Below are 12,878 nucleotides of genomic sequence, written 5' to 3'. Positions count from 1 at the left end.
GAGAATCTTAAGGTACAGAAATTCCCTGGCTGTCCAGTGCTTAGGACTCTGTGCTGTCACTGCCAAGAGCCTGGGTTCAATCCCTGGTCAGGGAACTAAGATCCCACAAGCCAAGGCATGGCTGAAAAAAACAATGATAATAATAAATAAATAATTTTTAAAAGAAACTCTTAATGTATAACATGGTGACTATAGTTGATAATACTATTCGTATAATTAAAATTTGCTAAGAGAGTAGAACTTGTGTTCTCACCAAAACAAAAGTGTTTTTAATAAAAAGCAAATACATGAGGTGATGGATGTTTTCATTAACTTGATGGGGGAAATCTTTTCACAATATGTATATATATCAAGTCATCACCATGTACACTTTAAATATCTTACGATTTTATTTGTCAACTTAATCTCAACAAAGCTAAAAAAAATTTTTGAAGAACTAAAAATCAGAACTCTCAGAGCAAAAGTTAAATTCAAATACTAGATTTTTTTTTTAATTCTAGACATATTGTAGTATAATTTCAGAATTTCTGATAAAGAAGAATCTTGGAAGAAGCTGTAAAGAAAAGGCAAATTACCTACAAAGGAATGGTTGTTGAATTAAGAGCTAACCTGTCATCTGTAATTATAGCACCAGAAGTTGGTGAAGTAGTATCAGAAAATGCTACAGAAAAATAACTTAATGCTATACCTAGCTATCATTCAAGGTGACAGACAAAATAAAGACATTTTCAGACATAGAAGAATCTAATGGAGCTTTCTATCTACAGACCTTCGCCTAAAAAAAAAAAAATTATGAAAGCAGTATACACACCTTATCAGGATGAATGGTGAGTCCAAAGGAAAAAGCCTCTTGTGTAAAAACAGCACTGAGGACAGAAAATGTTTCTTTAAAAATAGACTAGCAAATTGTATGAGCTACTGACTATAATATCAATTGATAATTAACTGTGGTTCTTTCATTAAAATTGAAACTAAATGGCTTCATAACAATAAAATCATATAAATAAGTCTAAATCTATTAGTAATCCCAATAGTATAAGTGGATTAAACTACCTAACAGAAGAAAAAGAACTATGAGATCTGATTTTAAAATATACCCAGTTATCTTAAAAGAGACATGCATTAAATAAAACAAAGGTTTGAAAATAATGGGATGATCAGAAGTATAAAGGAACATACTAATCAAAAGTAAGTTGATATAGCAATATCAGTGTTATACAGAGTGTAAGACAAAGGGCTTAATAAGGATAAGCTATAAAAAGGAGCACAACATGAGAATAAAATACATGAACTTGTATGCTTCTGTATCAGACAGAGTAGTTTAGGCTGCATATGCCACAATAATAAATTACACTGGCTTTACACAGTAAAGTTTTATTTCTTACTCACAAAAAGTCCTGTGCAATTTTCATAAGTGTTGCAGATCAGCAATCATCCATCCGGCGACTCAGAAATCCAGGCTGTTTCCATCCTAGGTTCAATCATCTAAATAGGCAGCTTTCTTGGTTGCTAAGACAGGGAATAGATAAGCTGAAGGTCCTGCAGAAGTTCTTCAGTACTTTAGCCCAGCAATGACACAGACAACTTCCACTAATAGACCGTGGGTCAGAATTTGTCACATGGCATGACCCAACTGCTAAAGCCTGGCAGGTGTGGTGGAGTACACACTTGTTCAGTAAGCATTAAGTATTTCTGTCATAGCAAATAACGAAATATTTGCTAGTTTGTCCACAATGTAAAATTAGACAATATTAAAAAGGACAACTAACATAAAAAATCACTTTGAGTTTTAATTCATTTCTTTTAGACAAAAGATCAAGAAAAAAGAAACAATAGTATATTATCTTTGGACATATATATATAGTGAAATAAAGTTTTCTAAAATGCACAGAAATGCTGAATACTATCTTCAGGACAGTGTGGGTTCTCAAGAGGACATAATGGAAACAGAATTAATATTACATAATTTTTAAAAGAATATATACATGTCTGTAATAGTTTTCTATGCTGTGTAACAAAATATCACAAGCTTAAGAACTTAAAACAACATATATTTATTATCCCACAGTTTCCTTGAGTCAGGAGTCAGGCTGTAGCTTAGCTGGGTAATCAAATTCTCACATGGCCATAGACAAGGTGTTAGTGAAGTGTGGAATCTCATCTGTGGCACAGGATCTACTTCCAAAGTCACTTGATTGTTAGCGGAATTCATTTCCTTGCATTTATAGAATTCATAGTGCCCTGCTTCTTCAAGTTTCAGCAGAGGAATCTCTGTCTGCAGTCAGCTAAAACAGAGTTCTTTACAATCGAATGTAATTATCATCTCATCTTATAATGTAATCTAATCAAAGGAGTGACTACCTCCTCATATTCACAGGTTCTGCCCATGCTCAAGATGAGGGGATTATTTAGAACAAGTACACAAGGAGACAGGAATCTTGGGAGCAATCTCAAAATTCTACTTACCTTAGTGTCTCAAGAGCTTCTCTGATGGCTCAGATGGTAAGGTATCCATCTGCAATGTGGGAGACTGGGGTTCAACCACTGGGTTGAGATGATCCCCTGGAGAAAGGCATGGAAACCCACTCTAGTGTTCTTGCCTGGAGAATTCCTATGGGCAGAAGAGCCTGGTGGGTTATAGTCCATGGGGTCGCAAAGTGTTGGACATGACTGAGCAACTAAGCACAGCACATAGAATCTAAAGTTCTTAGAATCTGGTAGAAGACAAAAACATAAGACCAATCGTATAAAGCAATGTGAGACGAGCTACAGCTACCCAGTTTACACAGTGGTAAAGACTCTACTTGCCAGTGCAGGAGACACAGGAGGTGCCAGTTTTATCCTTGACTCAGGAATATTTCCTGGAGGAGGAAATGGCAACCCACTCCAGTATTTTTGCCTAAATAATCACATGGACAGAGAATCCTGGTGGGCTATAGTCCATGGGCTTGCAAACAGTCAGACACTTCTGATCAACTGAGCATGCACAAACGACGTGAGCTATATTAGATGTGTGTCTTTGTTTCGGTTTCCCAAGGGTGACCCAGGAAGAAGACCTTTCAGTTCAGTTCAGTTGCTCAGTCATGTCCAACACTTTGAAACCCCATGGACTGCAGTACACCAGGCTTTCCTGTCCACCATCAACTCTTGGAGCTTGCTCAAACTCATGTCCATTGAGTCAGTGACACCATCCAACCATCTCATTCTCTGTCATCCCCTTCTCCTCCCGCCTTCAATCTTTCCCAGCATCAGGTCTTTTCCAATGAATCAGTTCTTTGCATCAGTGGCCAAAGTATTGGAGCTTCAGCTTCAGCATCAGTCCTTCTAAGGAATATTCAGGACTGATTACCTTTAGGATTGACTGGTTTGATCTCCTTGCAGTCCAAGGGACTCTTAAGAGTCTTCTCCAATACCACAGTTCAAAAGCATCAGTGCTTTGGCACTCAGCTTTCTTTAGAGTCCAACTCTCACATCCATGCATGACTACTGGAAAACCATAGTTTTGACTAGATGGACCTTTGTTGGCAAAGTAATGTCTCTGCTTTTTACAAAACCTGAAAAAATGCCACAAAAAAAAAAAGAAAACTATAGGTCAATATCACTGATGAACATAGATGCAAAAATTCTTAATAAAATTCTAGCAATCAGAATCCAACAACACATTAAAAAGATCATACATCATGACCAAGTAGACTTCATCCCAGGGATGCAAGGATTCTTCAATATCTGCAAATCAATCAATGTAATACACCACATTAACAAATTGAAAAATAAAAGATATATGATTATCTCAATAGATGCAGAGAAAGCCTTTGACAAAATTGAACACCCATTTATGATAAAAAAAAAAAAAACTCTTCAGAAAGCAGGAATAGAAGGAACACACCTCAACATAATAAAAGCTATATGTGACAAACAACAGCAAACATTATCCTCAATGGTGAAAAATTGAAAACATTTCCCCTAAAGTCAGGAACAAGACAAGGGTGCCCACTTACACCACTACTATTTAACACAGTTTTGTAAGTTTTTGCCACAGCAATCAGAGCAGAAAAAGAAACAAAAGGAATCCAAATTGGACAACAAGAAGTTAAAACTCACACTTTGCAGATGACATGATCCTTTACATAGAAAACCCTAAAGACGCCACCAGAAAATTACTAGAGCTAATCAATGAATATAGTAAAGTTGCAGGATATCAAATCAACACACAGAAATGCCTTGCATTCCTATACACTAAAAATGGAGAAAACAGAAAGAGAAATTAAGGAAACAATTCCATTCACCATTGCAACAAAAAGAATAAAATACTTAGGAATATATCTACCTAAAGAAACTAAAGACCTATATATAGAAAACTATAAAACACTGGTGAAAGAAATCAAAGAGGACACTAATAGATGGAGAAATGTACCGTGTTCATGGATAGGAAGAATCAATATAGTGAAAATGAGTATACTACCCAAAGCAATCTATAGATTCAATGCAATCCCTATCAAGCTACCAACGGTGTTTTGCACAGAGCTAGAACAAATAATTTCACAATGTGTATGGAAACACAAAAAAACTCAAATAGCCAAAGCAATCTTTAGAAAGTAGAATGGAACTGGAGGAATCAACATGCCTGAATTCAGGCTCTACTACAAAGCTACAGTCATCAAGACAGTATGGTACTGGCACAAAGACAGAAATATAGATCACTGGAACAAAATAGAAAGCCCAGAGATAAATCCACACACCTATGGACACCTTATCTTTGACAAAGGAGGCAAAAATATACAATGGAGAAAAGACAATCTCTTTAACAAGTGGTAATAGGAAAATTGGTCAACCACTTGTAAAACAATGAAACTAGAACACTTTCTAACACCATACACAAAAATAAACTCAAAATGGGTTAACAATCTAAACATAAGACCAGAAATTATAAAACCCCTTGAGGAGAACATAGGCAAAACATTCTCCGACATACATCACAGCAGGATCCTCTATGACCCACCTCCCAGAAAATAGGAAATAAAAGCAAAAATAAACAAATGGGACCTAATTAAAATTAAAAGCTTCTGCACAATGGAGGAAACTATAAGCAAGGTGAAAAGACAACCTTCGGAATGGGAGAAAATAATAGCAAATGAAGCAACTGACAAAGACTTAATCTCAAAAATAGACAAGCAGCTCCTGCAGCTTAATTTCAGAAAAATAAATGACCCAATCAAAATATGGGCCAAAGAACTAAACAGACATTTCTCCAAAGAAGACATACAGATGGCTAACAAACACATGAAAAGATGCTCAACATCACTCATTATCAGAGAAATGCAAATCAAAACCATAATGAGGTACCATTTCACACCAGTCAGAATGGCTGCAATCCAAAAGTCTACAAGCAATAAATGCTGGAGAGGGTGTGGAGAAAAGGGAACCCTCTTACAATGTTGGTGGGAATGCAAACTAGTACAGCCACTATGGAGAACAGTGTGGAGATTTCTTAGAAAACTGGAAATAGAACTGCCATACGACCCAGCAATCCCACTGCTGGGCACATACACGGAGGAAACAAGAATTGAAAGAGACACGTGTATCCCGATGTTCATCGCAGCACTATTTATAATAGCCAGGACATGGAATCAACCTAGATGTCCATCAACAAACGAATGGATAAGAAAGCAGTGGTACATATACACAATGGAGTATTACTCAGCCATTAAAAAGAATCCATTTGAATCATTTCTAATGAGGTGGATGAAACTGGAGCCTATTATACAGAATGAAGTAAGCCAGAAAGAAAAAACACCAATACAGTATATTAATGCATATATATGGAATTTAGAAATATGGTAATGATAACCGTGTATGCAAGACAGCAAAAGAGACACAGATGTATAGAACAGTTTTTTGGACTCTGTGGGAGAGGGGGAGGGTGGGATGATTTGGGAGAACGGCATTGAAACATGTATAATATCATATGTGAAACAAATCACCAGTCCAGGTTCGATGCAGTATACAGGACGCTCAGGGCTGGTGCACTGGGATGACCCAGAGGATGGTATGAGGAGGGAGGTGGGAGGGGGGTTCAGGATGGGGACCACGTGTACACCCGTGGCAGATTCATGTTGATGTATGGCAAAACCAATACAATATAGTAAAGTAATTAGCCTCCAATTTAAATAAATAAATTTATATTTTAAAAAAAGAAAAAAAAATGTCTCTGCTTTTTAATATGGTGTCTAGGTTGGTCATAGCTTTTCTTCCAAGGAGCAAACATCTTTTAATTGCATGGCTGAAGACTCCAACCTCATTGATTTTGGAGCCCAAGAAAATAAAGGCTGTCAATGCTTCCATTGATTCCCCATGTATTTACCATGAAGTGATGAGACAGGATGCCATGATCTTCATTTTTGCTGTTGAGTTTTAAGCCAACTTTTTCCTCTCCTATTTCACTTTCATCAAGAGGCTCATTAATTCCTCACCACCTTCTGCCATAAGGGTGGTGTCATCTACATATCTGACGTTACTGATATTTTTCCCAGCAACCTTGATTCTGGTCTGTGATTCATCCACCCCAGTATTTCACATGATGTACTCTGCACAGCTGGAATCAAGATTGCTGGGAGAAGTATCAATATACTTCAGATATGCAGATGACACCACCCTTATGGCAGAAAGTGAAGAGGAACTAAAAAGCCTCTTGATGAAAGTGAAAGTGGAGAGTGAAAAAGCTGGCTTAAAGCTCAACATTCAGAAAACGAAGATCATGGCATCCGGTCCCATCACTTCATGGGAAATAGATGGGGAAACAGTGGAAACAGTGTCAGACTTTATTTTGGGGGGCGCCAAAATCACTGCAGATGGTGACTGTAGCCATGAAATTAAAAGACGCTTACTCCTTGGAAGGAAAGTTATGACCAACCTAAATAGCATATTCAAAAGCAGAGACATTACTTTGCCAACAAAGGTCCGTCTAGTCAAGGCTATGGTTTTTCCAGTGGTCATGTATGGATGTGAGAGTTGGACTGTGAAGAAGGCTGAGTGCTGAAGAATTGATGCTTTTGAACTGTGGTGTTGGAGAAGACTCTTGAGAGTCCCTTGGACTGCAAGGAGATCCAATCAGTCCATTCTGAAGGACATCAGCCCTGGGATTTCTTTGGAAGGAATGATGCTAAAGCTGAAACTCCAGTACTTTGGCCACCTCATGCAAAGAGTTTACTCATTGGAAAAGACTCTGATGCTGGGAGGGATTGGGGGCAGGAGGAGAAGGGGACGACAGAGGATGAGATGGCTGGATGGCATCACTGACTCGATGGACATGAGTCTGGGTGAACTCCGGGAGTTGATGATGGACAGGGAGGCCTGGCGTGCTGTGATTCATGGGGTCATAAAGAGTCAGACACGACTGGGCGACTGAACTGAACTGACTCTGCATATAAGTTAAATAAGCAGGGTGACAATATACAGCCTTGACATACTCCTTTCCCAATTTGGAACCAGTCTGTTTTTCCATGTTCAGTTCTAACTGTTGCTTCTTGACCTACATACAGGTTTCTCAGGAGGCAGGTAAGATGGTCTAATATTCCCATCTCTTAAAGAATTTTCCAGTTTGTTGATATTCACACAGTCAAAGGCTTTAGTGTTGTCAATGAAGCAGAAGCAGAAGCTTTTCTGGAATTCCCTTGCTATTTCTATGATGGCTTAATGCAATAAAATTTTATTTTATTCCATTGATAGGACAGTGGGGCAGAGATAGGATGGAGGACTGGCAGATGTATTCCTTTAGTCATTCAGGAACCCAGCTGACAGGCTCTGGCATTTCAACACATGGTTTTTAAAGATAACTTCTCCTGAACAATAGTTCCTTGCTGGTTATCGATTTTAAATATAGCAGTGTATACATGTCAATCCCACACTCCCTAACTATCCCTCCCCCCACATACCCTGTATGGCACAGGGAACTCTACTCAACATTATGTAACAACCTAAATGGGGAAATAATTTGAGAAAGAATACATACATGTATCTGTATAATTGAATCACTTTACTATGGACCTGAAACTAATATAACATTGCTAATAAACTATACTCCAATATAAAATTAAAAGTTTTTAAAAAGGATAACTTGTCTATATAAGCAAGCAATTAACAAGACAAGAGAAGAAAGAACAGATTGTGTGGGAGAAATTTAGCTGTAAGGCTACATGGCCACACAAAAGGACAAAGGAGTTTGAGTACTGTAGTCTGAATATGTGCCCAGCAGGAAAAGAAAATAGATTGGTTGAACAGCTAAATATCTGTCATAGGTGCTATCAGTTCAGTTCAGTCGCTCAGTCGTGTTCGACTCTTTGCGACCCCATGAATCGCAGCACGCCAGGCCTCCCTGTCCATCACCAACTCCCAGAGTTCACCCAGACTCATGTCCATCGAGTCAGTGATGCCATCCAGCCATCTGATCCTCTGTCGTCCCCTTATCCTCCTGCCCCCAATCCCTCCCAGCATCAGAGTCTTTTCCAATGAGTCAACTCTTCATATGAGGTGGCCAAAGTACTGGAGTTTCAGCTTTAGCATCATTCCTTCCAAAGAAATCCCAGGGCTGATCTCCTTCAGAATGGACTGCTTGGATCTCCTTGCAGTCCAAGGGACTCTCAAAAGTCTTCTCCAACACCACAGTTCAAAAGCATCAATTCTTCAGCACTCAGCCTTCTTCACAGTCCAACTCTCACATCCATACATGACCACTGGAAAAACCATAGCCTTGACTAGACGGACCTTTGTTGGCAAAGTAATGTCTCTGCTTTTCGATATGCTATCTAGGTTGGTCATAACTTTCCTTCCAAGGAGTAAGCGTCTTTTAATTTCATGGTTGCAGTAACCATCTACAATGATTCTGGAGCCCAGAAAAATAAAGTCTGACACTGTTTCCACTGTTTCTCCATCTATTTCCCATGAAGTGATGGGACCAGATGCCATGATCTTCGTTTTCTGAATGTTGAGCTTTAAGCCAACTTTTTCACTCTCCACTTTCACTTTCATCAAGAGGCCTTTTAGTTCCTCTTCACTTTCTGCCATAAGGGTGGTGTCATCTGCATATGTGAGGTTATTGATATTTCTCCCGGCAATCTTGATTCCAGCTTGTGTTTCTTCCAGTCCAGTGTTTCTCATGATGTACTCTGCATATAAGTTAAATAAACAGGGTGACAATATACAGCCTTGACGTACTCCTTTTCCTATTTGGAGCCAGTCTGTTGTTCCATGTTCAGTTCTAGCTGTTGCTTCCTGACCTGCATACAGATTTCTCAAGAGGCAGGTCAGGTGGTCTGGTATTCCCATCTCTTTCAGAATTTTCCACAGTTTATTGTGATCCACACAGTCAAAGGGCTTGGCATAGTCAATAAAGCAAATATAGATGTTTTTCTGGAACTCTCTTGCTTTTTCCATGATCCAGCAGATGTTGGCAATTTGATCTCTTGTTCCTCTAAGCAATTAACTAAGCCTCTAATGCTCAGGCTTCTTTTTTAGCTGAAAATGGAGAAGCTCTATACAGTAAAAAAAAAAAAAAAAAAAACAAGATCAGAAGGTGACTGTGGCTTAGATCAGTTCAGTTCAGTCGTTCAGTCATGTCCAACTCTTTGCAACCCCATGAACAACAGCACACCAGGCCTCCCTGTCCATCACCAACTCCCAGAGTCCACCCAAACCCATGTCCATTGAGTCAGTGATGCCATCCAACCATCTCATCCTCTGTCGCCCCTTTCTCCTCCTGCCCTCAATCTTTCCCAGCATCAGGGTCTTTTCCAATGAGTCAGCTCTTCACATCAGGTGGCCAAAGTATTGGAGTTTCAGCTTCAACATCAGTCCTTCCAAAGAACACCCAGGACTGATCTGCTTTAGGATGGACTGGTTGGATCTCCTTGCAGTCCAAGGGACTCTCAAGAATCTTCTCCAACAACACAGTTCAAAAGCATCAATTATTCAGCACTCAGCTTTCTTTATAGTCCAACCCTCACATCCATACATGACCACTGGAAAAACCATAGCCTTGACTTAGATCATGAACTCCTTATTACAAAATTCAGACTTAAATTGAAAAAAGTAGGGGAAGCCACTAGACCATTCAGGTATGTCCTAAATCAAATCCTTTATGATTATACAGTGGAAATGACAAATATATTTAAGGGATTAGATTTGATGGACAGCCTGCCTGAAGAACTATGGACAGAGGTTCATAACATTGTACAGGAAGTGGTGATCAAAACCATCCTCAAGAAAAAGAAATGCAAAAATGTAAAATGGTTGTCTGAGGAGGCCTTACAAATAGCTGAGAAAAGAAGAGAAGCAAAAGGTAAAGGAGAAAAGGAAAGATATACCCATCTGAATGCAGAGTTCCAAAGAATAGTAGGAAGAGATAAGAAAGACTTCCTCAGCGATCAATGCAAAGAAATAAAGGAAAACAACAAAATGGGAAAGTCTAGAGATCTCTTCAAGAAATTTAGAGATACCAAGGAAACACTTCATGCAAAGATGGGCACAATAAAGGACAGAAATGGTATGGACCTAACAGAAGAAGAAGATATTAAGAAGAGGTAGCAAGAATAACAGAAAAACTATATAAAACTGGTCTTAATGACCCAGATAACCATGATGGCCTGGCCACTCACCTAGAGCAAGACATCCTGGAGTGTGAAGTCAAGTGGGCCTTAGGAATCATCACTATGAACAAAGGTAGTGGAGGTGATAGAATGCCAGCTGAGCTATTTCAAGTCCTAAAAGATGATGCTGTGAAAGTGCTGCACTCAATATGCCAGAAATTTTGGAAAACTCAGCAGTGGCCACAGGACTTAAAAAGGTTAGTTTCATTCCAATACCAAAGAAGGTCAATGCCAAAGAATGCTCAAACTACTGCACAGTTGCACTCATTTCACATGTTAGCAAGATAATGCTCAAAATCCTTCAAGCTAAGCTTCAACAGTACATAAACCAAGAACTCCCATATGTTCAAGGTGGATTTAGAAAGAGCAAAGAAACCAAAGACCAAATTGCCAACGTCTGTTAGAACTAAGAAAAAAACAAGGAAATTCCAGAAAAGCATCTACTTCTGCCTCATTGACAACACTGAAGCCCTTGACTGTGTGAGTCACAACAAACTGTAGACAATTCTTAAAGAGATGGAAATACCAGACCACCTAACCTGCCTCTTGAGAAACCTGTTTGCAAGTCAAGAAGCAACAGTTAGAACTGGACATGGAACAACAGACTGGTTCAAAATTGGGAAAGGAGTACATCAAGGCTGTGTATTGTCACCCTGCTTATTTAACTTATATGCAGAGTACATCATGTGAAATTCCAGGCTCAATAAATCACCAACTGGAATCAAGATTTCCAGGAGAAAATCAATAACCTCAAATTTACAGATGATACCACCCTTATGGCACATAAAGAAGAATTAAAGAACCTCTTGATGAAAGTGAAAGAAGAGAGTGAAGAAGCGAGCTTAAGATTCACCATTCAAAAAACTAAGATCATGCCATCCTGTCCCATCATTTCATGGCAAAAATGGGGAAAAAATGGAAACAGTGACAGACTTTATTTTCTTGGGCTCCAAAATCACTGTGGATGGTGACTGCAGCCATGAAATTAAAAGACACTTGCTCCTTGGAAGAAAAGCTATTACAAATCTAGACAGCATATTAAAAAGCAGAGAGATTACTTTACTGATAGAGGTCCGTATAGTCAAAGCTGTGGTTTTTCTGATAATCATGTACAGATGTGAGAATTGGACTATTAAATTGGACTATTAAGAAGGCTGAGCACTGAAGAGTTGATGCTTTTGAATGTGATGCTGGAGAGATTTTTTGAGAGTCCCTTGGACAGCAAGGAGTCAAACCAGTCAATCTAAAGGAAATCAATACTGAATATTCATTGGAAGGACTGATGCTGGAGCTGAAACTCCAATACTTTGGCCACCTCAGGTGAAGAGCCAATTCATTGGAAAAGACCCTGATGCTAGGAAAGATTGAAGGCAGGCAAGAAGGGGACAACAGAGGATACGATGGTTGGATGACATCATTGATTCAATGGACACGAGTTTAAGCAAACTCTGAGAGATAGTAAAGGACAGGGAAGCTTCACATGCTGCAGTCTATGGGGTGACAGAGTCAAACACCACTGAGTGACTGAACAGCAACATAATGTTCAGGAACAGCTTGAAAGCACAGGATACCTCAGTTAAATGTTATAGGAAGTTGTGATGATTAACTTTTTGTGTCAAGTTGACTGAAACAGAGGAGCCTGGATATTTGCTTAAATATTATTCTAGCTATGTCTGTTGGAGTGTTTCTGGATGAGGTTGACATTTGAATCAGACTAATTAAATTATATTGTCTCCTCAATGTGGAAGAGCCGCATCCAATCCACTGAAGTCTTGAATAGAACAAAAGGCAAATAGAGGATTATTTCTCTGCCAGATGTTCTTCATGCTGGGACATCAGTATTCTCCTGCCTTTGGGGCTTCCCTGGTGGATCAGAATCTGCCTGCCATGTAAGAAACCTGGGTTCAATCCCTGGGTCGGAAAGATCCCCTGGAGAAGGGAATGGCAACCTACACTAGTATTCTTGCCTGGAGAATTCCATGACTAGAGGAGGCTGGTAGGCCACAGTTTAGTTCAGTTCAGTCAGTCAGTCATGTCCGACTCTTTGCGACCCCATGGACTGCAGCACGCCAGGCCTCCCTGTCCATCACCAACTCCCGGAGTTTACTCAAACTCATGTCCATTGAGTCAGTGATGCCATCCAACTATCTCATCCTCTGTTGTCCCCCTCTCCTCCCGCCTTCAATCTTTCCCAGCATCAGGGTCTTTTCAAATGAGTCGGCTCTTCGCATCAGGTGG

The 12,878-nt window shown here is 39.3% G+C and overlaps 1 long non-coding RNA gene across 1 annotated transcript; it reads right to left on the bottom strand.

The window, feature by feature from the left end:
- Window positions 1-586: 586 nt before the first annotated feature.
- On the bottom strand, window positions 587-4,287 carry LOC132343571 (uncharacterized). The gene is made up of 3 exons (XR_009492469.1): window positions 2,467-4,287; window positions 1,390-1,509; window positions 587-866 (listed from the first exon to the last, which is right to left on the bottom strand). It is a non-coding gene; the product is annotated as an uncharacterized lncRNA (long non-coding RNA).
- Between the last annotated feature and the right edge of the window lie 8,591 nt (window positions 4,288-12,878).

This window comes from Bos taurus, chromosome 2 (assembly GCF_002263795.3).
Source record: "Bos taurus isolate L1 Dominette 01449 registration number 42190680 breed Hereford chromosome 2, ARS-UCD2.0, whole genome shotgun sequence".
In the NCBI taxonomy this organism is placed as follows: domain Eukaryota; kingdom Metazoa; phylum Chordata; class Mammalia; order Artiodactyla; family Bovidae; genus Bos; species Bos taurus.
This window is presented reverse-complemented; position numbering and strand designations above follow the sequence as displayed.